Source organism: Haliotis rufescens, unplaced genomic scaffold (assembly GCF_023055435.1).
Source record: "Haliotis rufescens isolate VD_foot unplaced genomic scaffold, xgHalRufe1.0.p SCAF_5, whole genome shotgun sequence".
Taxonomy (NCBI): Eukaryota; Metazoa; Mollusca; class Gastropoda; order Lepetellida; family Haliotidae; genus Haliotis; species Haliotis rufescens.
In genome coordinates, this window is record NW_025964223.1 from 27,143,833 (window position 1) to 27,169,781 (window position 25,949).

The following is a 25,949-nucleotide window of genomic DNA, read 5'->3' on the forward strand; positions in this document are numbered from 1 at the left end:
AGAAAACTGTAACACCATTTACAAGTTGCTATTTCATGTCTTTTCACTTTGAATATTTTCAATTAACATCAAAACACACATTGTTGAAGACAGAGAAATCTGATAAGAGGAGATTGTTGTCTCCTGCATGCCAGCAAAATGAGCGAGTATGGTTTTATGCCGCTTGTAGCAATATTCCAGCAATATTACGGTAGGAGTCACCAGAAATTGGCTTCACACATTGTACCCATGTGGGGAATCGAACGCTTAAACCACTAGGCTACCCCACCACCCAGCCAGGAAAATGAACACCTGATCGTGATAAACATATCGGGCTAAACGATCTATAACAACTGTACTTGCAAATAATTCGTCCTAAAGACGACAATGAACAGATATACCCAAGTATTGATGTAATCAGTATTTTATTTCAGTTGAAAATGCTCATTATTCAATAATCTACACATTCTCAAATACAGTCGAACCTCGTTGTGTCGAACTTGGATGTGTCTAATTCTGGTTGTCATGAACTCATTTGGGAGTCCCAAGTATCCATATAAAGCATAAAATTCCCCTGATGGCTCAAATCGTTCCATATAAATAACAACACCCACACCAGCCAAACTTTCAACTTATTTCACATACAATTGACTGACCTCACTGTGATTGACACACTTACATCAGAGGCAGCCAATATCCAAACAATCCTGACGAACAAGCTCATTGTACAGCAATGGTGCAAGCTGATTACAGTAGTATAAACATTCACACTTTAAACACTTTAGTGTTTTCACGTGCCTGCCTATGATATGTGAAAATTTAGTAAAATGTATGAATATTATGTTAGTGAATTTGTCATTCAAAATATGACCTAAACATGATCGATGATATGCTTGAGTTGCCTTCCTTGTCACTACCAGCAGCTTTGGTACTGAAATTTGTGCATGCCTTGAAATCTAGTGTTGTGTCCGAACCTGGCAATTATCTCCCATAACAGAAACATGGATAAATCAAACTTTTCCAGGTCCCCACAAGGTTCGACTGAATTCTCAGTGTATAAACCAAGTGTTCGAAAATAGGATACACAAGGATATATCTATGTAATACATGTATAGTAACATTAATTGCATCACTTGAGTCACAAATAACAAAAATCAAATACAGTTTCCACTGTGATGACAAGGTATCTATTCTAATTAGAAAAACATCATACTCCCAACAGTCTCATTGCATTTGGACCAGGGGAGAATTACATCAGGATAGTCCCTGCAGTTGACCTTTAGAGTTTGTATTCCATTGCAAGGATGCCACAAACGTCTTGACAATGCTCAGGTGTGTTTAGAGGTCTTCGATGAGGACCGTTAAGAAAAGCAGAAATGGCTTCATTTGTTGTCATCATTTTGTGGAATTCCTGAAAAAAATAATAAAATTCCCAGCCCTATCACATTAGTACAGAGATAAATGTTAACTTCCACCCACTTTTAATCAAGAGCATATTAATCAGTTCGTCTTGAAACAGTGATGCCCAGCTTTCAAAGAATACGGATTTCAATTATTCCAAGGCATGTCTTCTCTACACAATGTATGTGGGCAAATCGATCAGTTGTGCAGAAAGGGGCCTGTGGTTCAAACCTACCATGTCCACAACATCCCCTTAGGTTATTATCCAAGTCAGAGGTAGTCGAGGAGCAGAAAACTCACCTTCACTTAAAGAACTTGAGCACAATACTCACCTTTAAGTGGGGATAGTTGTGGAGCACAATACACATCTTAAGTTGGGATAGTTGTGAAGCACAATACACACCATTCAGTTGGGATAGTTGTGAAGCACAATACTCACCTTAAATTTGGAAAGTTGTGGAGCACAATACACACCATTAAGTAGGGACAGTTGTGGAGCACAATACTCACCATTAAGTAGGGACAGTTGTGGAGCACAATACTCACCATTAAGTAGGGACAGTTGTGGAGCACAATACTCACCATTAAGTAGGGACAGTTGTGGAGCACAATACTCACCATTAAGTAGGGACAGTTGTGGAGCACAATACTCACCATGAAGTCGGGACAGTTGTGGAGCACAATACTCACCATTAAGTAGGGGCAGTTGTGGAGCACAATACTCACCATTAAGTAGGGACAGTTGTGGAGCACAATACTCACCTTTAATTTGGGATAGTCCTGCAGAACATCTTCCCCAAAACATTCATGTGCTGTCATTAGAGGTTCTAGAAGTGCAAGGTCAGCTAGGCTCATGGCTTCCCCAACCAGGTACCCACTGCTGCTTTCCTTCAGAACCTGGAGGGATTCAGACAACCACAACTACAGGGTTTTGATGACAGAGTGCAATACACTGAAGGCTAGCACCAGCTTACAACAACATCATCCCATTTACAGCGTCATCTACAAATCGTATTTAATGGGATAAAATGAAGAATGATTAAGTGATGTCACATGAGTAATAAAATCCTGTATTTCATCAAAAACAGTTTAAAGACAATGAAGTTAGTTGCCTTAAGTGTGACTAAAGAATGCATTAATCACTAATCTGAGTCGCCTGGAGAGTGTCTGTGAAAGTGATAAGTGTGTGTACATAAGAAAATTGTTTTTTAAATGGCTGGTACCACAAGTGTGTGAGTGGTATCTGAAGCTGCTTTAAAACTTCAAAAAGTTTAATCAAGGAGAAAAAGTGCCGCATTTTCAGCTTAATGTAGGCATAAAGCGCGAAGTGATGCAGGTCTCAGACTTTTATCACTTCATTGAAACCCACAAGCACAGGTATTGTGCTCACAAACCTAGTAACACAATTGGGGTGAATCAGGATTCTAATCCACAATCTTAAGTTTCTGGCGTGCCCAATGGTCGCAACTCTTCACAGCGAATAGCGGCGCCTTAGACGACTGGGGTACCTGTGCCCCCTATCAAAATTGAAAGGGTATGGTGCCGACAGTGCAATTTGAATGGACTGGTCACCGAACAAACGACTTGCAGCTCCTGACATGGAAGAAGCACAATATGTATTATTTCTTCTGTATCCTTGCTTACCTTTTCAAACACTGGCAGATATCTGGGAAAATGTTTTGTCCGATAGGCCTCCCGAATTTTATTGACATCATCGAACACCCAGAAGTCAAAGGCATTCATGAAGTCACGAGTCCCCTCAAAGTACATGTCCACTCTGTGAATAGAAGAGACGTTAATTTGAACCAAACATTGGTCTAGGTATCCACAGTCATAAAATCATGTACATAAAACTCATATGCAAGGTAGTGACTGACATAAATAGGTACGCCTACGCACTTAGATTAATGATGGGACTGATCTTAACCCTATATGGTCCCTCACTTTTCACACACACTTAGTGCCACGGGACCATGTATGGTCCCGCTAAAATGACCCTTTTCAACTGTGAATTAAGATGTCAAACACTTGAGTGTACAAAAGCAAACTTATAGCCATCATCACCCTAATTCTCTCAGCTTTAACATTGTGTAACTCCTATTTTATACAGTGCTACGGACTGCGAAATATGGTGAGATTAGTAAAGTGAGTAGTATAGACAATGACAGTTCTGGCTCACTTCCACTGGAGCCAGATTTATATACCTATACCACTACTACAGAGGGAATTTTATATGTCAAAATGATGATGCGATTCGACGATCGTCAAGAGGGCGTCTTTTTCTTCTTTGGCACCCCCGATTTCGGCACCCCCTACAATATTTTTTCCACTAGAGCAATGGGATGTGCAATAAGCATACAACTGTGCCCAACGAATTCCCAATTGAACATTTGTGCCCAACCATAGTATAGAACAAAAAATGGAAGAAGCGAAATATACAACTATGGAGAGCATGGGAATACGTGAAGAAATGTCTGTGTTCCAACATATACTAGTGGAGAATGCATACAAAGACAACTTGCTTCCAGATATATCCAAGGTAGACTATTTGGAAGGAAATCTAGGCAGAACACATCTAGAACCTTTGGAGGGCCTGCCAACATTTGTAGACGATATGTATGTATTTGGCTATCTAGAAGAAAACGATTTAGTATCTCTACGAGGATCTATGTCTTGTACAACTGGAGAAAATGGATCTGCAAAACGTATACTACAAGAAATACAAAGAGCAATGCAGAAAGTATACAGATGTTGCGTGCATGCTACTATTGCAAATACAATTTCCTATATAGGAGGCTCCGGAAGCAAAATACGAGACACAATGCAACAAATACAAAAACAAACAGAATACAAAGCGAAGAAAAAATTGATGGAAAGATTTTCCAATGAAGAACCCAAAGGTATATTTGTGTGCAAAATAGATGTCTCCGAGTTGTCCCTAGAGAAAACGGATACGAGATATATTCCATAGACTATACTAGAGACTTTTCTGGTGTACTAGATAGGAAAAAACTAGTGGAATACCTACAAAGCGAGGGATACTCTCTACAAGGCATACAATACGATTGTGGAGAAAGAGAAGGAACAATTCTAGACAATACAGCGTCTGTAGGAGAACATGTATGTACTTGGGTATACAGTAGGAACAATAGGACATTTTCCGCGAAAGTATACAACAAAGTTGTTTCCAATTTCGAAGCGGGGGACGTTCGGAATCCAATAGGAGCACATCTTTGCGAATACGTAGATTGCCCAAATAGACACCTACAAAAAACATTTTTGCATCCAGACGTACAGAAAAGAGGTTGTTCTCGAATAGAAGTATCTGTGTATGCACCAGACAAAGACATAGGACCTTGGGTTGTAGACGAAATTCTAGAGTTGGTATCCCCCAAAGAAGAACCACTATTTCTCGAACCACCAGAAAAACGACCGCCTCCGTGGTCTTGTGGTAGAGCGTCCGCCCGGAGAGCGGAAGGTCCAGGGTTCGATCCCGGGCCGCGTCATACAAAAAGACGTTAAAAGATTGTACTTGTTGTTACCCTGTCTGGCGCTCGGCATTAAGGGGCTAAAACAAGGACTGGTCGGCTCGGAGTCAGTATACTGTGTCTGAGTGGGGTATTCATGTTAAACTGCGGCATGGTATCTCAGTGAGCTAGCACTATAAATCGGCATCAGTCCGGACTAGTACAAGCAGCCACACATACACGTGCATGCACGTCGCTATATAAGTGCAATAATCTTGGACGCGACGTTAAACCCAATTTCACCTCACCTCACCAGAAAAACAATGGAGAAACTTGGCAAAGAAATTGGATATATTTTGTATAGTCGCCCCAGACCTCTTGGGAAGATATTTGCAGTATGGTATGCACACACAAAAACTAGGAGAATAGCAGGGATACATATACATCCGAAAAAAGAGAAGATCCGAAGAAATGGGAAAGAGCAGTAGAATTTGCTATTGGAGACTTTGGGTTTCGCGCTTGTCCAATATTTCGTATAGACATCCTATCTTCTACAAACGAAGGTGTAGAGTTTGGTCCACTTCGTTGCTATACAAAAGCAAAGGATTCCAAAACTATTCTTGCCATCCAAACAACCAACAAAAATATCCAAGGCAGATACAAACCCTTCCATGCTTCTCCCAAGCACAGAATACATAGAATGGATATTCCGGAAAAACAAATCCCAGAGAATAGGAAAAGAAGTTTCCCAGTTCCAAGCAATAGAAATGGAAACCAAAAGACAAATATCCACTCTTTCGAGATCCAATAGAGAACAAAGATTGCAAGACATAGAAGACTGGTTGAAAAGCAATCTATGGAAAGAAAATATTGCAAAAATACACAAACAAAAGATACAAAAAGAAAAGGAGGAAAGGAAAAAGAGAGAACAAGAAATAGAAGAAATACAAAAAACATACAAGAATATAGAATTGCATCTACAGATACCAAAAATATTGTAGAAGAAAGTTTGGGGGACTGGTGTAGAAAGATGTCTGAATTTTATGGAAAAACTATTTCTATACTCGGATGGAAAGGAGAACGTGTTGTAGCTAGATGTATCGAAGATATTGAAAATGTAGATGTATATTGTTTTCTATCTATTTGGCAAACCAAAAGACTGCGAAAGAACCAGTTGCACAACATACAAAACCAGACAAAAATGGAACGACAATGTATTGGATCCCAATGGTAGAAGGAGACGAATTGTCTTTGCTCGTGGAAGAAACAAAAATGTTCTACAACAATGAGAACAAAAAAATAGAATACAATCCACTAGTTGTAGAAAAAACACCAAACCAAGAACCACTTGCAGCAAATACAAAGATAGACATATTCAAGAAGAAGTGGAAGATTCTTCCATGCAATATATAGAAAAAGCGCCAGCATGGAAAGAATGCACAAAAGCATTGGATATGGAAGAAAATTGTAGAAAATTTGCCAAAAGTATATTTCGAGGATTGGAAAGGACTATTCTGTTTCTACAAACAACAGATGGATTGGAAATTCCAGTATATGGAACATTTTTGTTTTTGTATTTGTTGCATTGTGTCTCGAGTTTTGCTTCCGGAGCCTCCTATATAGGAAATTGTATTTGCAATAGTAGCATGCATGCGACATCCGTATACTTTCTGCATTGCTATTTATATTTCTTGTAGTATACGTTTTGCAGATCCATTTTCTCCAGTTGTACAAGACACAGATCCTCGTAGAGATACTATATCGTTTTCTTCTAGATAGCCAAATACATACATATCGTCTACAAATGTTGGCAGGCCCTCCAAAGGTTCTAGATGTGTTCTACCCAGATTTCCTTCCAAATAGTCTACCTTGGATATATCTGGAAGCAAGTTGTCTTTGTATGCATTCTCCACTAGCATATGTTGGAACACAAACATTTCTTCACGTATTCCCATGCTCTCCATAGCTGAATATTTCGCAAATAGTCTACCTTGGATATATCTGGTAGCAAGTTGTCTTACGCTTATCGACCTTCTGCCATGCTGAACTTCAGACGAATGACAGTGAATTTTGATTAGGCACCTATGTTACATACACGTAACTATTATAATATCAGACAGCCAGTTTGAAAAAGAAATTTATTAGACTGGTCAGAAAGATTTACTTTTCCCCACTGTACAGTTATTGGTGTAAGACTACCAACGTTTGGTCTGAAACGAAAGTTTTTGGTTCAAGTATTGCATATTTTTATCGGCTGTGTGTCATGGCAATTTAGCATGAGCCTTGAGATGAACGACAATGCAGATTGTCTTTCTGTTTTATGATTCTGATTTACAGAAAACATTTAAATCTAAGACAGGGAAAGATAGCTATGATCTTAAATATTTAGGTGGTATAATGTATATTTATGGGCAGCAAGTTCATGATCAAAATGTAAACATTGAATGACCAAGCCCGAATGTGATCAACAGGGCACGTTCACATCATAGCTGTGCCCAATTTCTTGCCTACCGGTTGTCTTACATGCTCGCCTGTTTCATCAAATATCTGCTGCTTTTTTAATAGGAAATGACTGAGAGTCATGTGTGATTGCTCAAACTACCTGACCGTGTGAATAAATTGCCCTAACCGTTTCACATTTTAAAGTGAGTAGTGAATTTTGGTTTTCCGCCGCTTTTAGCAATATTCCAGCAATATCACGGCAGGGGACACCAGAAATGTCACATTTTATAGCAAAAGGAAATTTCAAAAGTGTGTCCATGACATCTGTCCTGAGTCGACACAACATTGTAAACAAATTGTGTCACGGTCGGTTTCATATGTAATCCATGCATTAATGTGTTAATGAGAGAGGCCGGGTCTCCAACGAAGATCATACAGGTTATGTCATGTATTAACAACAACTCCTTTTGCTTTACCTCATAAATGTCTTAACAGCTTGATCAAGTTGTGTAAACAAACTGACCACACTTGACCATGTTGACATGAACTTGCTGAGCGGTTATTTACATTGTTTATTGGGAGCTTTGTCATGTCATTGTTTCCGGCCATTTGCAGTGAACCCTACATGACAATGTACTCCAATGCCTAGATAAATGTGTCACTGTATTGATGTCGCCATGGACATTCCCATTTTTCGCGTTGATAATCATGCTTGCATAAATTTCATGATTTTGAAACATCTACAAAAGGCAAAAACCTATAACCATTATTAAGGGATTAATGAAAATGCTCAAAGGGTTTAAAAGATGATAACGAATCTTTTCAACAAAGACAGGCAGAGGTAAATCACTTTCATACGAATATGTACCAGTCGTGTTAAGGTGAATGACTGTTCTCATCGTACAGCTTACAGTGAGTTGATTTCAAACTTGAAGACTAAAAAAATACTTGTTTGCTCTTAATTGTTGAAGAACTTCAGCGCAAATTTGACAAGTTTTCTTAACCCGGATGTTGTTTTTGTGAAATGTTCTCTGATTGGACTATAGATGTGTGCTATTGTCCAATAACATTAAGAAAAAGAAAGTGGGTTTGATGTGGCTAAGGTGGAAACAAAACTTTGATAAATAGATAGTGGATGCTCTTGCCTCGGGAAGATGCAGAACAGCAGGTAACCTGGCACATGAATACTTGGATCGATACATTCTTGTTAATAGTTCAAGTGATTTTTGAGTTGTATCAGCAATATATTCAACAGTAAAAAAAGCCAAGAACTTCAACCAATTGAGACAATAAACAGTCTGTCAAGTCCAAACCAAAGCATGAGTATCAACTGATTGGCTTCCATGAAACACAGTTTTTTAGAACAACAGCGAGTCATGGTTAAAATAGTCAAAAGTTACACATCCTCTATCAATTTTTTGTTTTGTTTTTAGTTTGTTTTGTTTGTTCGCTGTTTAACCACACATTCAGCAATATTCCAGCTATATGACGGCAGTTTGTAAAAAGTCAAGTCTGGACAAGACAATCCAGAGATTGACACGAGTATCGATCTACGCAATTGGGATACGATGACATCAACCAAGTCAGAGAGCCTGAACACCCGATTCTGTTAGTTGTCTTTTACGACAATCATCGGTTGATAGACGATTACTTACAAGGCGTTTTCTGTTGGGTTAGAGCCATATAACCCCTCCCTCCTGGCCAGGTAATTCAGGATTGCCCTCCTCTGTATAAGCTTTAGTCCATCAATCTCTAGGAGGGGTAGCTGGCCAAACAACATCTTGCCATCTGTAAACGGTGAATGAGTTAGGGAAGGAATTGGGGCTCGGACGGGCAACTCCGGGACATGGGTTGGGTGGATACCAAGTTGTGCCTGTGGTTAATCTCGTTATACTTTGTTTAATGACAAATATTCACTATAACTCCATGGTTATACAATAAGTCACTAATGTTCGCTTTTCTTTCTGACTACACACACATTCCTTCTGACTTTCATGTTTAAATAAAGATCAGCTTCAGTTAACTTCAGTTTATGTATGACAGGATTGTTTTATACATGTTTCTGAATAGTTTTAGCCAGGGCTCCGGTAAAACAGTGCCCAATTGGACATTTTGTACCCAACTCTTGAGACCTACAGCGCATACAGGATAGGGTCCAGTATTAAGGGATGGGGTACCCGGGTAGTAAATTTGGACTCGTCCCAGCCCTATAAGGAATATGTGTTTTAGTCACAGTCAGCTCAGCCTTGGTTATCCAGTATATCATATGTCATTACATTTAGCATGTCCAGATAAATACCTGGGACCCATAAAAAAAGCCATGGCTGCGTTTTGAACACTTTTCAACATTATCATCACTCGCCCCTTTCTGTAACCTGCGAGAAGACTCATCCCTCTATCGATGAATGTTATTTGCAAAAATATGACAAAACCAAACAGAATGTGAGCATGACTTCAAGTACTGAGGGAAAAGAATCCCTCAGGAAAAATAGTTGAATTTACATGTGTCTTACATCTAAAAATATACCCAAGATACAGTAAAATGTGTTCAGTCATACTGTATAATACGCCCCCAAGTGTTTTCTATAGCATCTGAAATATATATGATAAATGGGTGAAATGTGCGTGATTTGTTACGCAATGAGTTGACAATTCTTTTAGCTATGCCTGTTTGCGCATAGTCGCATAAATGGCCATTCGGCCGTCCCAAAATAACAGGAGTTGGTCACAAATGCCTTTTCAAATGACTACGCTAGCTGACCATCAAATTTCATTCATGAGCAAGAGAAATAATTAGTGAAGTCAGTGATAAAGAGTTTAAGATAGTGACACCACTTTCAATGAAGCTTTGGTGGTGAATGGGTCAGGTGGTCAGGCCCAGTGGTTTGGTTGATCCCATGTCATTGTATCCTGACAGTGTGGGATATTGCTCATAGCATCAATCACTGGATTGCCTGCCGCAGACCCGAACATTTACAGGCCGCCATCGTACATCAGGATTATTGCTGAGTGGGATGTTAAACAATAAACAAACGTACAAACACCAACAAAGCAAGCAGCATACACCACACACAGAGGTAACCTAGCTACTTAAGGCAGATTCACATATATCATTACCAGTCCCCACTAAATTTTTGTCAGTCACTACTTCCAACAAATAAAAAAACCATGTGAAAATTGTTTTTAGTTCAGTGACATCATCTCTGAAGTAATTGACTTAGATCTACATGTCATTCACACAAACTTTGGTCACAATTTTCTCTTCTTTTTTAAATATTTTGATACGTAGTCTCTACAAATGGATATTTAACCTCGAAGCAAAGCAAAATGTTATTTCCTTGCACTAAAAATAGACAAGGTGAAACCCTGATGGTAACTGACAATCGTTCGAAAAATGTTCTTTTATGAATATTATCAATGTTTTGTTCAACAACAAAGATTTACAAGAGTCATCAGAAAGATGACATATCCCCCCGGCAGCTGTCTGTAAAGTAACCACTAGTAAATGTGCAATTCTGTATGTAATGAGTCAACAGTTGAATGTTCTTTAAGAAGCATACATTGTTTACCCCCTGAATGGTTTTCGAATTCTGGCCCTAAAACGAACCCGTTCCCCAATGGAGTCTAGGTCCAACTTCTTTCCATAAAAATTGTTAAGAATAAAATTTCGTAAAAAAATTAATATCAAAAGGCACCACTTCAGTATGTGCCTGATAGCTTTGCCAAGTTTCGATCAAATACAATGAATGGTTTTCGAATTCTGCCCCGGAAACGAACCCCATCCCCAATTGAGTCTATGTCCAACTTCATTCCATAAAAATTTAAAAAAATAAAAATTAGAAAAATCCCAAAATATCAAAAGGCACCACTTCAGTATGTGCCTGATAGCTTTGCCAAGTTTCGATCAAATACAATGAATGGTTTTCGAATTCTGCCCCGGAAACGAACCCCATCCCCAATTGAGTCTATGTCCAACTTCATTCCATAAAAATTTAAAAAAATAAAAATTAGAAAAATCCCAAAATATCAAAAGGCACCACTTCAGTATGTGCCTGATAGCTTTGCCAAGTTTCGATCAAATACAATGAATGGTTTTCGAATTCTGCCCCGGAAACGAACCCAATCCCCAATTGAGTCTATGTCCAACTTCATTCCATAAAAATTTAAACAAATATAAATTAGAAAAATCCCAAAATAACAAAAGGCACCACTTCAGTATGTGCCTGATAGCTTTGCCAAGTTTCGATCAAATACAATGAATGGTTTTCGAATTCTGCCCCGGAAACAAACCCCATCCCCAATTGAGTCTATGTCCAACTTCATTCCATAAAAATTTAAAAAAATAAAAATTAGAAAAATCCCAAAATATCAAAAGGCACCACTTCAGTGTGTGCCTGATAGATGTGCCAAGTTTCGATCAAATACACTGAATGGTTTTCAAATTATGCCCTGGAAAAGGAAATGATTACGAACGGACAGACGGTCAGATGGACAGATGGACAGACGGACGGACAGACAGACTGGCTGATCGCTATATCCCCCCGCATTATATGCCGGGGGTATAATAAGGTATTCTATTTGCCGGTCCACAGGGACTGGGAGTAATCACCAGTCCAAGCCTAATTTTACTAGTAAAAAAGTGGTAATTACCGGTAAATGGGAACACTGATATATACCTTTGTGAATCTATGTAGATAGTAGGTACATTTGTACTTAGCATTGCATTTATACATGAACAATGTTGAAATTAGACGTGAAACGAAACAGCAAGGTCATATGTATCATGATACATAGGTCACTTTACGATAAGCATCACAATGCTTTTTTGTATTTGGATACACATATTTACATCAAATCAGGTGGAATTACTTCTTGACTATAAATATTTGTGAGGAGGTTCAAAAGGAAAAGCTAGCTGAAGACACGTGTTCGTAGTGGCTTTTTTTAAGTAGTGCAATTGAAACTTGAATTACAACACATTTTCCGATATTTTACTGAAAAAAACGCAGGTGGTCATTAACCAAGTAGTAATTAATATATTCTAGCAAGTGTATTGTCTTGTATTCGGTATCAAATATTGTATTATGACATGAAAACTCACAATGCACAAGTGCACTGATGTTTTGTTTCACCCCTAATTAATTCAAATGTGACATTACCTGCTTTCATTTGAAGGAATTCCTCTCTTGACTGCACAAAGCGTTCTGTGAACTGAAAATAAATGTGTTCCAAAAAACACTGGAAAAATATATAGAAACCAAAAATATATGTCTTTATCGTTCTTCCCCTTCACACATGCTTTATCCATGCTGTTTGCAAAACCAGAAAGAGCATAAGTTCCCGTCAATTTAAAAAATTGATACTCAGAAACATATTAACAATAAAAGTAAACAATGTTATCTTTAACATGTTTAAAATAGTAAATCCCACATGAGACTGAGCTAATTAATTGTCTTCACGATACACAATACAATTAAATATTGAAAAAAATGCATTAATCTCACAAGAACAAGAGACAATTTTCTCTTCTTTATTGAATGATGAAAGGTGATAGTAATTTGACAAACAGGAATGAGAGTGGCTGTTATCAAATGTGACCACCTCATCACCCCTTCATGTTTTACAATTGATCTGGAATTGTTCATGGACTAAACATTCACATGGTATAAAACAGTCAAACAACATACACATAGTCAAGTAATGAGTGAGTGAGTGAGTGAGTTGGGTTTAACGCCGCTTGTAACAGTATTCCAGTTATATCACGGCGTGTCAGCTTAATGTGGGAGGAAAGCCCGAAGTGATGCAGGTCTCAGACGTTTACCACTTCGGTGAAACCCACGAGCACAGGTATGGTGCAACATAATCAGGAGATGCCAATGATCAGTTGAAAAAAGACGAGCGCCAGAGACAGTAGTGACATCGACCATCTTGTTATGTACCAGACGATGGACAGGTTGTCTGACTGGATCATCGGACAGGTTGTCTGACTGGATCATCAGACAGGAAGCAAAAAGACGTGGCCCCCAATGTGACACTGCCAAGATCACTGCTTTGAACCTGCCACTTGTAGTTCCTGACAATGAGCTCCCCAACCCACGGTCGAGGTGTAGACAAAAAGGTGTAGAGTTGGGATAAATGGATGCAATGAGACTCCCATGCAGACATTCAATGGTACCAGCCACCATTGGAGAGGTGGCAGTAGGTGATTCGGCAGGGAAATTAGTACCTGACAAGTGTTTGAGAATAGCCTGTGCTGACAAAGCCTGTGGTGAGAGCCTGTGCTGACGTCAGAAGACCAAGAAGTTGCTGCCATTGATCCAGAAAAAGTGACTGTCTGAGTGCCAATGGAACAAGGTGTTGAATCTTCACCCAACAATCCTGGGGCAGGGCCCTGATAAACTGAAGATGTTGAGTGGGAATTATTTCAGATTTTTTGGCATTGATGAGCCAGCCTAGTTGATGAAGAAGATGCTCATGCATGGAGTTTAGATGTAGGATGCCTTGATCTTTGTTGGCCTGAATGCAGTCATCGATGTATGATTCGAAGACGATGCCTCGAATGAGTAGGAATTTGACAATGGGCTTGGTGGGGTGGGTAAATAGCCACGGTGCTAAAGAAATTCAAAATGGGAGCACCTTCCACTGGTAAGGGCGGCCGAGGAGAATGAACCAATCAGCAGTGCTCCCGAGGGATTGGGACGTGTAAATATGTCCTGTAGATCTGAACTGAATTCACTGGGACTAAGAATTGTATGTAGTAATGAGACGTATCTTTAGGCATAACGTTTGAATTTTTCATGTTGAAAATGAGACGGAGTTGGAGTCTTTCTTTGGGACCATTAACATCGGTGAGCAGAAACCCGGTGTCGTGGGAGCTGTGCCCAAGCACTCAATGGCGTTCTAGACGCTACTTTATGATCCGAGAAAGACACGGTACGTCCGCCTGATTTGCCAACACATTGTCCTTGACGATCATCTCCACGTCCATGAAAAGAACTGGATCTGCTGCTAATTACCTTCCGGAGATCCAGCTGAGTGAGAGTGGCAGGTTGTTTATGGTCCTTTTATTGTTGGTCTTCAAGGCGGTTACGTTGTAAACGAAGCAGAACCACCGTCACCCTGAGAGATGAGTCAAACTGAACCTCCTGCGCAATGTCTGGAATGCGCCCAGCAAAAGTGAAGGAGTTGACCAAGGCAGTTGGTATAGGCGATTTTTTAAAGAGACCGTCCCATGAGTAGTGTTGAAGGACACCACGGCATCTTGTAACAGACCCTGTGTAATGAGAAAGAAGATCCAAAATGGCCGTAACAATATCCTGGATAAGACAGACAGCACATCAAACGCAAGCTTCCTTGGGAGAAGATGCATGAACCAAAACAGAGGTAAGAGCCTCTGTTGCCAAAGAATAGTAGAGACTAGGGTTAGTGTTCGACGAATAGTGGTGCACTTATCGAAAAGCAAGACAACAAACATTTGGGGGCCAAAGTCACCAAGTCACTGTCCACTTCAAGAGCAGAAGTCAAAGCTAGGGGACTAATTGATCGCGTAGCCGGCAAAAGGACCCAAATGCTTTATCCAGCCATGTCAGCCAAAACTGGTTCGGGAGGGAGCATAATATTTGGTGAAGTAGCAGAGGGGACAACAAAAGTTGACACGGTAACCTCAGGAGAGTAATCTTGGGAGGATGGAGTTTATCTGCAATCCAAATCAAAACTGTAACCGGATCCACAGTGTCAAAACTTCTGAGGAAGAATCGATTAAATCCCCCTTGGGCAACGGGTCAACAGGACAGGTGACACTATCAAGATTGTAGGCTGAAGAGAAGCTGGAATGGAAGTTACTGTATCCATAGGAGGGCCCGTGTGAGGGAGGCATGCTTATGTCACAGCTTGTAAGAGAGACTGAATTTTCCGTGCTGAGACGGATAAGGATTCCATGAGGTAGGAAATTATCTGTGTGGAAAATCTGGCACAGCCACAGTAGGTGGACATCAGACCAGGGGCAGACACGGGAAACCTGAGCGGTGCATTGAAGGAAGAAAGCCATGCGTGGCCTTTTGGGAAGGACATCTGCTGGTAGTAGCCAAGTGACAAGGATTATCTCTGTGCCGATGAAGAAGGAAAATTCACGACAAGGAGAGGGATAGTAGCTCGGTAGGGAGGGCTTGCATAGGCATTATACCAAGCAGGGTTCCATGGAAATTCTCGTCGTTGATGATAGTAAAAAAAATGATAACGATCACGTAGGCTAGAGTCAAGATGACTTGAAGAAGAGTTAGCCAAGTGCAAAAAGTGTCCAGAAGAATCGGTATGAAGTTCATCTTTTGAACCGATACATGAGGAATCTGAAGTGTCTCTCTGTGAAAGAGGACGAGTAAACAACTGATCCCCTGATCATCCATCCTTGGAGAGATCGCCGATCTGGAGAGGGGTGTTTAACTGTGGAGGTTTGTTAAACCATGGGGGAATGTGAATCCTTAGAGGTATGTCACTCCTTAGATATGCATTAAGCCTTAGAGGAGCGGCAATCGTTGGAAGTATTCCGATGCTTGGAGGTGCATCGATTCTGTGAGGTATGTTGAATCTCTGAAGTGAGCTGCTTCACAGTGGAGTGCAGATCTTGAGCTGTTCGTCAAATCTTAGAAGTACATTGATCCAGGGAGGATTCACAATCTCTGGAGGTATGGCTAGTCTGAGAGGATCACCGATCACATGATTGGCCAGCCCTAGATTGTTGTTCTTGATCTTGAGTTTGTTTATAAATCCTACGAAAATCATTCTGCAACTAAACTAAACTGTGGAGGAGAGCTATGAGCTGCTGAGGTAATCAAACCTGTAGTAGGATTTGTTTGTTTGTTTGTTGCTTAACGCCACACTCAGCAATATTCCAGCTATATGACGGCAGTCTGTAAATACTTGAGTTTGGACCAGACAATCAGGTGATTGACATCCTGAGCTCTGATCTACGCAATTGGGATACTTTGACATTCATCAAACAAGTCAGTGAGCCTGACCACCCGATCCTGTTAGTCGCCTCATACAACAAGCAAAGTCGCCTCTTATGGTAAGCATGCATTGCTGAAGACCTAATCACGGGCTCTGTAGTGACTGTAGAGGGTTCAACAGAAGCCACAGTCTCAGAGATGACCTCAGGTGAAAAAATCGTGACATTCTTAGCGGCAGTAGGCGACAAAGAAAAAAGACGGTCTATGGCAGACTTGGTAGAAGCAAGAGGAAGTGCGGCCGACTGTGAGGAAAATACAGGAGCAGTCAGATCCAATACCACTGGGGGAACTTTCCGTACATTCAAAACCGCAGGTTGAATCTCCATGGATCTCCCTAAGTGGCTGAGCAGTCTTCCTTGAGAAAGCTGTCAGATACTCCATCGTCATTAACAGACAATATAAGAAGCGAGGGGGTGGATGATTCCCTGATCATCAAAGATGTATGTTTGCCTATTTGTTAAACTTCTTCATAGGAGTTTTCTAAGTTTTTTGTCAATTTTTCAGCAAATGCTGGCACTTGTGAAGATAAATGCTGAAAGATTCGTCAGGCAAGTCCACACACTGTAAAGAGCAGGCAATCCGAGCAGACATCATGTGGGTAGGAAGGAGAAAAACCTGCCTACGAGTCAGGCATGCAGGTAGACGCGTAGCTTTTTGCCATGTTAAAAAAACAACCAAAGAAGAAGAAGAAGTCTTGCAGCCAAACGGATTCTCTTGCGAGAGCATGTCACCACACCATGACATGAGATAGAGAATGAGTTAGCAGGGGAAATCGCATGTTCAGCTCGTGTAGGTCAACCAGCATGAAGTGTCCATGACCCAGATTGTTGGGCGGTGACCATGGTGATGCTAGGTGTGTTCGGAGAATTGAGGTTTTTTTCAGATACTGGAAAGCATGTTTAGGCACGTTCCCACTTGGGGTCGAAAGAAGAAAGAGATACGCATAGTGTGAGATAAGATACATTTAAAAATTACAATGATTGAAATGTTCTTTTACACTAGGCACTAAACGCCAGATCATTAACATAGCAGTCTCAGCAGCACAAAAAGCAGGAGGAAAACAACTGAGTGTGCCTCTGTGTGTGTACACACAGAAGAATCGCTCAAATGGGCATATATACACTTAATGAAAATTATTAATCTTATTCTTTTAATTACAAGTGGGTTTTTCCCTATTACAGTGTAAATTTACAACCCATTTCTTCAAGGTAAGCATTTTGAAGAATATGATATATAAAAGTACTGAAACAAAACCGTAAAAGCTTATAAATTACCGAGGTTTATTTAATATTTGTGCTTCATCACAGGGTTACAAAATAAATTAAAAATTAGTGCTCATGGATAAAAAATTAGAAAAAAAACCATAACTTTGTCCAACTAACACTGGTTCTAAAAAAGAGTTTTAATTCAAATGTAATTTTAAAACTGCATTTGATGCAATTATGTAAAACAAAGTATTAAAAAAAAAAGAATTTTCCATTTTCTTGGTCATGTTATCTGTGGTATAAAATTATTAACATAGAAAGTGATCAAATAAAGTCACATTTGCAAAGCAATAACCATGATAATATTAGATATACTCATAATGATAATAACATGAACTTGGAAACCACATTTCTATATTGAGAATGTTTGAGGACAGTTGCTTCAGTTGGATCAGCTTCTATACCAATCTATACCTCACTGTCACCATTGCACAGGCACCCATGGTTAAGTCACTGTTAGAAGTCTGATTTATTCATTCATTCATTCCTTCCTTCCTTCATTCATTCGTTCATTTTTCCTAGTCAACATTGAGCTATAATAAGTGAGTGAGTGAGTGAGTGAGTGAGTGAGTTGGGTTTAACACCGCTTTTAACAGTATTCCAGCTATAATAAGATAATAGTTCATTGTTTGGCACTAATTTAATGAAAGTTAATATTGATGATACTACTTTAGTTCAGTATTATTTCTTCTAACAGTAAACCAAATGGCTAAATTTGTCAATTTCTCCATGTACTGTATTCGACGTAATAAGCGCTCTGCTCTAATAAGTGTCCACGGCGATATTTACTAATATATTTGCTGGTGAACAATCCCAATTAGCACCCCTTCCGATTGATCAATGTACAAAAGACTTATTTATTCGTATATAATACGCAATTAAATTCTGGAAAAATATATCTGTCGTATATAAACATTTCAGGCTGTAAGCATAAACCACGAAATTTATCTTTCAAGGCTGTTTTTTTTCCACCAAAATAACATTCTATTAAGAGCCCCCTATTTCTAATTTTGAGAGCGCCCTGGGCGCTTATTACGACGAATACGGTATGTCATCTGTCATAATTTCAACTAAATACTTCATTTTGAAGTGCAATAAATCCTGTCACTCAGAAAAGGAATATTGTTGAAAACTTAAAAAATTAACAAGAAAATGTTCCAAATTTAAACAGGTGAATTAAATATTTGTTTTAGAATTAGTGTTCTGTCTCAACTAGTAAATTCAACTGGTGTATTCTAATTATTCTGGTCCATAGTTTTCACCCAAAGGAGAGATCACATACTTCAGAGAGCACAATGTAATGAATTCATCAAATTTTATTTATAACTTCAGTTAACAGATCACAAAAGTTCACTCTCTTTGTTCACATCCTTCAGCTGATAAATGATAACCAAACAGCTCTACCTCCAAATGACTTGCAACTGAGTGGTCCTATCACCTGGTCACATGATCCGTTTCAAGGAGTTGATGAAATATTGACATAGAACATTCACTTATGAGTTTTTGGACAATGACAGGCACTGAAAAAATAATTTCCAGCAACAGGGCCTTCATGAAATTTACAACAATGTTAGAAAAGTACCCATTTGGAAAGAAAATGCAAAGACATGATTTTTGGTAAAATGAGGACACAGGACCATTTGGTTCTGATATCAGACGATAATACATATACATATACATATACATATACACTATACATGCATAGAGTGTGCATAAAGTTTTGACAAGCACAAATATCTGACTCTGTATAGTTGTATATTTGTATATTTTGCATATTTAATGCTTACACACCTGAAGAAATCACTTCTCTATTAAGAATTGACATTCACTTTGTGTGAGTTCACGGGAGTATGAACCTTCATAGAGTGAGAGACATCTTTTGTAGTTTGTTTGCAACAAATACATTCAAAAAGTATCATCATTAGATGAGAAAGATCTGATAACAACTACCTCAGTAAATCAGTGACAATTTACAGCTCGACATAATCATGATAATACATTTACATCAAGACGTCAAAATGGCCGACACGATAAACATGACAGGAGAGACTTCTCGAAATTGTTGATGAACCTGTGGCGATTACAAGTGTTAGCCATCATTGATCAATTGGCCGATCATTGAAAGGTGATTGCAAAGATGTGTTATCTAAATAATAATGAAAATTCATACAATGGTCTGGATGGGCATTTCTTCAATTTGTACGTTACTGGAATGGGTCATAGCTAGGATATTTGTGAACGATCAATGTATGCTAAAAGTCCAAGATTAAAGGGGTCTCAATGATCAGAAACAAAATTTCTGTATGTATTTGTGCTAGGGAATTCCCAGGGGTTTCCCAAGGAAAGTGGAAATAGTTTGCTAGTGTTTACTTCATTTTAAGAATACAGTCTCAGGAAACAATTGGAACCTCAAACCATTTTTAACTGACACCTATGTGAAACACCTAAACAAACTTACGTGGTCAGTAGGGTCATAATATCCTGAAACACTACATATATTTTAATATATTAGATTGTTACACAGACACGTGACAACGGACAAGTTTCTTTGTACAGCTTCAGATGTATGGGACATTGTTCCTTTATGTGGATATCTGCGGACTCCTTCCTCCAACAAGGTAACCGCCTGATATTATACATATAGCTGTTGTTGGTTGTGATTACGGTATTTGCATTTTGTTTTCATTCAGTTGCAGAATTTATTTCTGCATATTAAACAATGCCTAGCAGAACAGAAAATACAATCTAAATGGTAAATCATCATGCTTAGTGATAATTATCTGAATTTCACATTTTTATTGATCCAGTTTGTTGTCACCTGTTTGGTTACCTGAGTTGAAGGGATACTATGCAGTTTTTTATGGTACAATGTTGACGATAGCTTCACCCTTTCATGTCGTACATGCATTAATCAACAACAAAACACATTTCCGTTTGGCCGTGAACTCTCATAACATCAAAGCACTCATGCTCAATTAAGCATCCTCATGCTTTAACTAGATCTATATGAGTTGAGGGAAAATTATACTTTATTACACTACACACAGGGGTAAATATACATATATACATACAATCATATTACAAACGAAAATAATTCCTGTCTATTTTTATCACCAGAATTGAGAACCCTTTCCTACTTTCCATATCACATGTACATGTACCATGCAGATCTGGGGTAGAATAGGTCTTCAGCAACCCATGCTTGCCGTAAAAGGCGACTATGCTTGTCGTAAGAGGCGACTAACGGGATCGGGTGGTAAGGCTCGCTGACTTGATTGATGCATGTCATCGATCCCAATTGCGTGGATCGATGCTCATGACAGTAATCACTGGATTGTCTTGTCCAGACTCGATTATTTACAGACCCCCGTCATATAGCTGGAATATTGCTGAGTGCGGCGTTAAACAACCAACCAACCGTTCACATGTAGGGCCGAGTCCATGTGAGGTCACTACACTCTCTCTAGGAAGCTAGTCAAGCAAACGACGACTCACCTTGATTCGTGCAGCACACAGTGTCATTCTTATTAGTTCCCCGAAACCGCGTCCTTCAAAATATGTCAAATGCGGCTCACTCGCCATTGTCAGACTCAGCACACGAAGAAATGAGAAGCTCGAAGTGTCTGCACCAAAACGAGCACCTGTCACATCTCGCGAGAGCGTCACGGCGGACGTGATGTACCCTTAAATGTCCAAAATGAGAGACGGTCATACATATGATAAGCTATCCATTGTGCGTACACTATCTTTGAAATTTTATTGAAAATGCAAATGTGAGAACACAAGAAATCTCTTATAAGCACTATTTCCAAAGCAAATATACACTTGACCTATATACAATGCAAATTAAATATATTTCCGATGAATTAAGTTGCGTATATTGTGTGCAAGATAACTCCTGCACGGCGAAAACGTACATAAACTATATACTGTATACAATGTTGTACAGCTTGCGACGGCAAACAAGGTACATTGTGTTCTTATAGAATATATGTTTCCAGAAGAACGTGTGTATCTTAAAATATCAATTCAGTATCTTGAAATTTCAAGAAAAACAAAAACAAGTGGCCCTAATTAAAAAACTTCTGTAGTTCTGTTTGAATATGCCCAGGTGTATTCCGGGTTCTCCAGCGGGTTCTGGAGCAACGGTGTGTGTGTGTGTGTGTGTGTGTGTGTGTGCGCGCGTGCTGTGCGTATGTGTTCAGCATTCCACCTAGAGCCATATGAAATATATAATTATGTGAACATTCCCATGTTGTCGTGACAACTGCAGGCTGTTTTGTAATACGAGTAGTTGTATTGTGTTTTTTTTATCACCGGTGGCATTTCCCATCGCCGCCGCCGACGAGGTCACGATAACTCGACCTGACCTCACAACACAGTGACGAGCTCCGAGTATGGGAGCTGCGCAGTGTCATCTAACCACGTCCAAGATAATAGGTAAACACTGGAAAGCTGCACTGTGCCCAGTATTCCATGCACCTCCTTCTATCGACTATCGCAATCCCCGGTACACTTTCCAGGTGCGCAACAAGACTAATTCCTAGTGTAAACAAAAGCAATCTTCTATGTACGAGGTCCCGAAGCGCTTGAACCCCCTAAAATGAGATACTTTGAAACGCTATTTCCCTCATATTGGAACCGTTTATGTTCGATTATATTTATTACAAATATTGGTAATTCATTTATTATATTTTATTGGTAATATACATCTTTCACAAACACATTTTCGACTTTCATTCAAGAAACATGAATGATGACAAATGAAATTTGAACATTAAAACGAATCGATAATATTACTTTTATCTTTTTTAACATGTTCATTCGTAGCATGTGATTGTTATTTATTTTCCATAGTTAACGCAACCTGTCATCATCATAGAAAATAATTGTTGGCGCGGTTTGCTTACGTCACAAAGTACGTATATTTTGTGAAACACTCACTTGAAAGGGCTCTCTGCTTACCTGACATACTAGTAGGCAAACATATGGAATTTTCATATATTTATACACGTACTTAAGGTATTTAGTCACATAGTCACCTAGTCATTGACAAGATAGCAGAATCTTGATCTTTGAATTAACGCTGAATATTCAGTTCAGAATATCATATCAAATAGACAAAAGTTACTAGTAAACTACTAATAGGCTATTAGTTTGTCATTAAGGCGCATGGGGTGTTATGATGCTCTGAAATAGCTTTTCAATCTTCGTTGAAGGTCTATATTAACAACGTGCATCGTGGCCGTGTCAACAAAGGGACATCGCTCTCACAACTTGATTAGCCATCTACCGCTTAAACCCTAAAGTGCGTAAAGATTCCAATGTTCAAGTTAGTCAATGAATATCTTGTTCGACCGTGTAGAGTTTGAATCAATAATTAACTGCATAGATCTTAATTGATTTTTACTAATTATGTAGTTATTGTGCATTTTTAGGTGTAAAATAATTGTACCTTTTTAGGTGGAAGCAATTGCTTTTCTGATCCAATGGTTGTTTTGCCCCTGCTTCCCGCGCGATCTCAACAAAGGCAGCTCCTAAACTTTACTATTTTGACGGACGTGGAAGAGCAGCTATAATACGTATGACGCTAGCCGCCTGTGGCATCAAGGTCAGAAACAAGTGTGATGGTGAGGCGGTGCACTGGGCTCATGCCTCACTGAAATTTGGAGATCATATGGTTTGCATGTCTTTGTCGGCCATGTGCACATAACTTTCGAATAAATATCATGAAGATATTTATTCCTTTGGGGGTGTTCATCGACTGATGGTGGTGGCTCTTTGCAGTCGCCCGGCCGAGGAGACGCAATTAGCGGTGCAGAGTTGCATCCCTTTGTCATGCCAGAAACCTAGGAATGTTCTCCCCGTTTACATATTTAGGTTTGTCTGAAGTTTGTCAGCACCATATCCCTGTTCGTGGGTCAGACAAAAGTGGTAAATATCTGAGACCTGCGTCACTTCGTGTTTTCCTCCCGAAATAAAGCTCACACGCCGTGATATAACTGGAATACTGCTAATCGCGGTGCTAAACTATATTTACTCACTAACTCATCGACTGAGCATTTATTAATTTCCAAAAGCTTTTCATAGAGGTAACATAATGAATGGAATTTGAATTTGCCTACCGTTATCGCTGCAGAAGTGTTCCCTGAATAATATGTATCACAAATATTCCAACCTAATCACGACGAAAGACGCCATACATGGGCTTCACTCATTGTATCCATGTGGGGAATCGAACCCGTGGTTTCGGAGCTCAACGTTACTGTAGTCTAATAATCCAGTAATTGCCAATAACTCTAATTACTTGGACTTTATAAATCCATGTCTGTCAATCATGGAGCCCAGTCATGTCTCGTTTTACTAGATCATCGTGAATTAGGGCCCCGGCAATATCAGAGACCTGGACTGCGTTCTTCCAGTTTGGTTTGACCTTGGGTCTTTTGCATACAATGTGGCTATTTGAAGAAATACTGAATCTTTATGAATCATAATGTGCACCAAGAGTGCGTTATCCTTTATGTTATATGGCAGTGTAATATATTGTAAAACAATGATTGTAACTGTATTACATTGTTTCTGTTCAGATTCAGTAGAAGCTCATTGCAGTAGATTGGATAATGATTAGTTGTCATGAATGTAGTACTATTTAATGTAAGCAGTGGCGAGGAAGTTATTATGTTTAGATACTAGAGTTATCTGTAAACTTCCGCAATAGCATGGGTGGATGTCAAGAGTTAAGAAACATGTGGAATATTCTGTGATGTTCTGGTGACACTGTACTGGTCTGGCACTGTGTGGAAAGTGCTTGGAGCTAGTTAGGCTATATAAGTGGAGTGGGCGCGTACCAAGGTAATCGAACCTTTCATCTGACATTACATCAAGACCAACTTTCGCGTGAAGATCACTTATCACCCCAGATTCCCAGCGTAGGCCTAACTCAGAAGCGTGACCACTGTTGCGGATAGGTGAATATTATTATCACTAAACCTTTTGCCATCACCTCTGCCATCATATTTTGTATTTGATACTGCCATTGAACAGTGTATTGGACACTCTATTGCATACTGCCATTGTAATTTCTATGCAGTAATTTGTATTGATTTGTGAACCTAGTGAATTGTTCAAGACAATTGTCGATTGTAAAACCATTTGTTGGTTGGTTCCACACTCAATTCGTTTAGTTACAGATATTTGGCTTAACTAATTGTTTCAATTTCGGAATCGACACGTAACATTCATAAAACATATAAAATTCTATTGTGAGTATTGATTTCTGGTACAATAAGAAATAATGTATGAAAATGCTGTGCCCGCACTAATGTGTCGCTGGTGTGTCCCCATGGTCTGCCGAGCAGTTTCCGCAGCAGTGACAAAGCGATCTTGAAGATGTTGTCGCACAATCTGACGATCCTGATGTCGGGTGGTGACCCTTCGTCTTCCACTCCGTGGTCGCTCATCTGTAGTGTTGGTGGTCTGGTACCGTACTGTATATGGTCCTTACGTGGACTTGAAATGCATGGGCTACTTGCCGGGCGGTTTGTCCAGCTTTGCAATCGTCCAAGGGCTTGGTGTCGCTGATTTCTTGTCAATCTTGGCATGTGGTAGCATTCAATAACGAATGAATGTTATCCGATCTGGGTGGATTTTTATAGGGCAAGAAATGGGGGAACGCATGTGCATTTCAATTTGCACGGAACTCACGTGCATCGGGTTACCATGGCCGTTGCCGTGATGTGTTTGGGCGATCGGTTTTATTGTCAACTGCTTTGGTTTTTTATCATCAAATTTCAGATAAATTTTAGAAACCTTGACAAAAATTACCAAGGTATTTAAATGGCAACTTTTCATGCAATGTTACTTGGGGTGACGTTTCTTTTGCGGTTCAGTATATGTGGTATGTTTTTTTCTATAATAGCAGCACAATATTTTGTTCCTCACATTATCGAACCATATGGTAATATGAGTGCAATACTACTGTAAAAAAATGTTACAAACTGTTGAAAATGAAATATACTTATTTTGTTTGAACAAGTTATACACAGATATACATGCTTTTAAAGCTTGAATTGGAAGTCGTTTACAAGCAGCTGACCAAATTAATTTAGAAGAAAACATGATACCCAAATATTTGTCGTAAGTTACAACCTTGACCGAAACATTTCCATAAGTCCATCTTTCCTTTTTGGCAACGATACCTCTATTTCTAAAAACAATTACGCTTGTTCTATTGAAATGTACCTCCAGTCCCCATTTCAAACAAAGGGATTGTAATTCATCTGATTGTTTTTGCAAGCAACGTACTGAAAATGAGTGAGTGATGGGCTTCACACATGTACCCATGTGGGGAATCGAACCCGGGCCTTCGACATGACGAGCCAACGCTTTAA

The 25,949-nt window shown here is 39.3% G+C and overlaps 1 pseudogene; it reads right to left on the minus strand.

The window, feature by feature from the left end:
- Window positions 1–387: 387 nt before the first annotated feature.
- LOC124110563 lies at window positions 388–21,244 on the minus strand (annotated as a pseudogene).
- Window positions 21,245–25,949: the final 4,705 nt, after the last annotated feature.